The following is a 5000-nucleotide window of genomic DNA, read 5'->3' on the forward strand; positions in this document are numbered from 1 at the left end:
ACACCCACCCTCCCCCTATATATGACTGGAAGGCCATTTTCAGTTTTGTAGAAAAAGTGCACTTTTTTCCCTGTATCCATAAGTTTTTAAAAGTGCTTAAAAGTGGACCTAGAAGACGAATTTTTTTTTGAATTTTTTTATGGTTGTTAGGGACATTAAAACAAGCAAAACCACGAAAGAATCGTAATATTCCGATGTCGGATGAATTAATTACGAATTTTTCGGCCGAAACTTCGCAAAGGGCGGATACCACGTAAAAAACAACCTAGAAGTCGAATTTTGACTTCGTTTTTTTTGTGCACACCCCACACAATAAGTATAAGTGGACTGGAAAGTGGCTAAGCGATCCGACGAAGTTTCGATTGAGTTTGATTTTTTGGCCGAAAACTCGAAAAAAGGCGGATTTGACGTAAAACGCCGCCTAGAAGTCGAATTTTGAGACGGTGTCTTGTGTGCACACTCCACACAATATGTATAAGTGGACTGGAAAGTGGCTAAGCATTCCGAGGAATTTTCGATTTATTTTGATTTTTCGGCCGAAACGCCGAAAATAGGCGGATTTGACGTAAAACGCCTCATATAAGTCGAATTTTGGGAAGGTGTCTTGTGTGCACACTGCACACAATATGTATAAGTGGACTGGAAAGTCGCTAAGCATTCCGAGGAAGTTTCGATTTATTTTGATTTTTCGGCCGAAACGCCGAAAATAGGCGGATTTGACGTAAAACGCCTCATATAAGTCGAATTTTGGGAAGGTGTCTTGTGTGCACACTGCACATAATATGTATAAGTGGACTGGAAAGTGGAAAAATATTTTCGGAGCACTTTGATTTTTTGGCCCCCCGCGTGCCTTGCCACGCCCTTGCTTATAGCAAAACGAGACGGGGCCTTGGTCCAACTTGGCATAGGCATGGAATTTGATCTTTATTACTTGGCCACGGTCATGCCACGGTACATGGAGGTTGCTTGACACCCCCGTGTGCATTTCGGAGCACTTTGATTTTTTGGCCCCCCGCGTGCCTTGCCACGCCCTTGCTTATAGCAAAACGAGACGGGGCCTTGGTCCAACTTGGCATAGGCATGGAATTTGATCTTTATTACTTGGCCACGGTCATGCCACGGTACATGGAGGTTGCTTGACACCCCCGTGTGCATTTCGGAGCACTTTGATTTTTTGGCCCCCCGCGTGCCTTGCCACGCCCTTGCTTATAGCAAAACGAGACGGGGCCTTGGTCCAACTTGGCATAGGCATGGAATTTGATCTTTATTACTTGGCCACGGTCATGCCACGGTACATGGAGGTTGCTTGACACCCCCGTGTGCATTTTCGGAGCACTTTGATTTTTTGGCCCCCCGCGTGCCTTGCCACGCCCTTGCTTATAGCAAAACGAGACGGGGCCTTGCTCCAACTTGGCATAGGCATGGAATTTGATCTTTATTACTTGGCCACGGTCATGCCACGGTACATGGAGGTTGCTTGACACCCCCGTGTGCATTTTGGAGCACTTTGATTTTTTGGCCCCCCGCGTGCCTTGCCACGCCCTTGCTTATAGCAAAACGAGACGGGGCCTTGGTCCAACTTGGCCTAGGCATGGAATTTGATCTTTATTACTTGGCCACGGTCATGCCACGGTACATGGAGGTTGCTTGACACCCCCGTGTGCATTTTCGGAGCACTTTGATTTTTTGGCCCCCCGCGTGCCTTGCCACGCCCTTGCTTATAGCAAAACGAGACGGGGCCTTGGTCCAACTTGGCATAGGCATGGAATTTGATCTTTATTACTTGGCCACGGTCATGCCACGGTACATGGAGGTTGCTTGACACCCCCGTGTGCATTTCGGAGCACTTTGATTTTTTGGCCCCCCGCGTGCCTTGCCACGCCCTTGCTTATAGCAAAACGAGACGGGGCCTTGGTCCAACTTGGCATAGGCATGGAATTTGATCTTTATTACTTGGCCACGGTCATGCCACGGTACATGGAGGTTGCTTGACACCCCCGTGTGCATTTTCGGAGCACTTTGATTTTTTGGCCCCCCGCGTGCCTTGCCACGCCCTTGCTTATAGCAAAACGAGACGGGGCCTTGGTCCAACTTGGCATAGGCATGGAATTTGATCTTTATTACTTGGCCACGGTCATGCCACGGTACATGGAGGTTGCTTGACACCCCCGTGTGCATTTTGGAGCACTTTGATTTTTTGGCCCCCCGCGTGCCTTGCCACGCCCTTGCTTATAGCAAAACGAGACGGGGCCTTGGTCCAACTTGGCATAGGCATGGAATTTGATCTTTATTACTTGGCCACGGTCATGCCACGGTACATGGAGGTTGCTTGACACCCCCGTGTGCATTTCGGAGCACTTTGATTTTTTGGCCCCCCGCGTGCCTTGCCACGCCCTTGCTTATAGCAAAACGAGACGGGGCCTTGGTCCAACTTGGCATAGGCATGGAATTTGATCTTTATTACTTGGCCACGGTCATGCCACGGTACATGGAGGTTGCTTGACACCCCCGTGTGCATTTTCGGAGCACTTTGATTTTTTGGCCCCCCGCGTGCCTTGCCACGCCCTTGCTTATAGCAAAACGAGACGGGGCCTTGGTCCAACTTGGCATAGGCATGGAATTTGATCTTTATTACTTGGCCACGGTCATGCCACGGTACATGGAGGTTGCTTGACACCCCCGTGTGCATTTCGGAGCACTTTGATTTTTTGGCCCCCCGCGTGCCTTGCCACGCCCTTGCTTATAGCAAAACGAGACGGGGCCTTGGTCCAACTTGGCATAGGCATGGAATTTGATCTTTATTACTTGGCCACGGTCATGCCACGGTACATGGAGGTTGCTTGACACCCCCGTGTGCATTTCGGAGCACTTTGATTTTTTGGCCCCCCGCGTGCCTTGCCACGCCCTTGCTTATAGCAAAACGAGACGGGGCCTTGGTCCAACTTGGCATAGGCATGGAATTTGATCTTTATTACTTGGCCACGGTCATGCCACGGTACATGGAGGTTGCTTGACACCCCCGTGTGCATTTCGGAGCACTTTGATTTTTTGGCCCCCCGCGTGCCTTGCCACGCCCTTGCTTATAGCAAAACGAGACGGGGCCTTGGTCCAACTTGGCCTAGGCATGGAATTTGATCTTTATTACTTGGCCACGGTCATGCCACGGTACATGGAGGTTGCTTGACACCCCCGTGTGCATTTTCGGAGCACTTTGATTTTTTGGCCCCCCGCGTGCCTTGCCACGCCCTTGCTTATAGCAAAACGAGACGGGGCCTTGGTCCAACTTGGCATAGGCATGGAATTTGATCTTTATTACTTGGCCACGGTCATGCCACGGTACATGGAGGTTGCTTGACACCCCCGTGTGCATTTTCGGAGCACTTTGATTTTTTGGCCCCCCGCGTGCCTTGCCACGCCCTTGCTTATAGCAAAACGAGACGGGGCCTTGGTCCAACTTGGCATAGGCATGGAATTTGATCTTTATTACTTGGCCACGGTCATGCCACGGTACATGGAGGTTGCTTGACACCCCCGTGTGCATTTTGGAGCACTTTGATTTTATGGCCCCCCGCGTGCCTTGCCACGCCCTTGCTTATAGCAAAACGAGACGGGGCCTTGGTCCAACTTGGCCTAGGCATGGAATTTGATCTTTATTACTTGGCCACGGTCATGCCACGGTACATGGAGGTTGCTTGACACCCCCGTGTGCATTTTCGGAGCACTTTGATTTTTTGGCCCCCCGCGTGCCTTGCCACGCCCTTGCTTATAGCAAAACGAGACGGGGCCTTGGTCCAACTTGGCATAGGCATGGAATTTGATCTTTATTACTTGGCCACGGTCATGCCACGGTACATGGAGGTTGCTTGACACCCCCGTGTGCATTTCGGAGCACTTTGATTTTTTGGCCCCCCGCGTGCCTTGCCACGCCCTTGCTTATAGCAAAACGAGACGGGGCCTTGGTCCAACTTGGCATAGGCATGGAATTTGATCTTTATTACTTGGCCACGGTCATGCCACGGTACATGGAGGTTGCTTGACACCCCCGTGTGCATTTTCGGAGCACTTTGATTTTTTGGCCCCCCGCGTGCCTTGCCACGCCCTTGCTTATAGCAAAACGAGACGGGGCCTTGGTCCAACTTGGCATAGGCATGGAATTTGATCTTTATTACTTGGCCACGGTCATGCCACGGTACATGGAGGTTGCTTGACACCCCCGTGTGCATTTTGGAGCACTTTGATTTTTTGGCCCCCCGCGTGCCTTGCCACGCCCTTGCTTATAGCAAAACGAGACGGGGCCTTGGTCCAACTTGGCATAGGCATGGAATTTGATCTTTATTACTTGGCCACGGTCATGCCACGGTACATGGAGGTTGCTTGACACCCCCGTGTGCATTTCGGAGCACTTTGATTTTTTGGCCCCCCGCGTGCCTTGCCACGCCCTTGCTTATAGCAAAACGAGACGGGGCCTTGGTCCAACTTGGCATAGGCATGGAATTTGATCTTTATTACTTGGCCACGGTCATGCCACGGTACATGGAGGTTGCTTGACACCCCCGTGTGCATTTTCGGAGCACTTTGATTTTTTGGCCCCCCGCGTGCCTTGCCACGCCCTTGCTTATAGCAAAACGAGACGGGGCCTTGGTCCAACTTGGCATAGGCATGGAATTTGATCTTTATTACTTGGCCACGGTCATGCCACGGTACATGGAGGTTGCTTGACACCCCCGTGTGCATTTCGGAGCACTTTGATTTTTTGGCCCCCCGCGTGCCTTGCCACGCCCTTGCTTATAGCAAAACGAGACGGGGCCTTGGTCCAACTTGGCATAGGCATGGAATTTGATCTTTATTACTTGGCCACGGTCATGCCACGGTACATGGAGGTTGCTTGACACCCCCGTGTGCATTTCGGAGCACTTTGATTTTTTGGCCCCCCGCGTGCCTTGCCACGCCCTTGCTTATAGCAAAACGAGACGGGGCCTTGGTCCAACTTGGCATAGGCA

This window comes from Trifolium pratense, unplaced genomic scaffold (genome assembly GCF_020283565.1).
Source record: "Trifolium pratense cultivar HEN17-A07 unplaced genomic scaffold, ARS_RC_1.1 scaffold_69, whole genome shotgun sequence".
Lineage (NCBI taxonomy): Eukaryota > Viridiplantae > Streptophyta > Magnoliopsida > Fabales > Fabaceae > Trifolium > Trifolium pratense.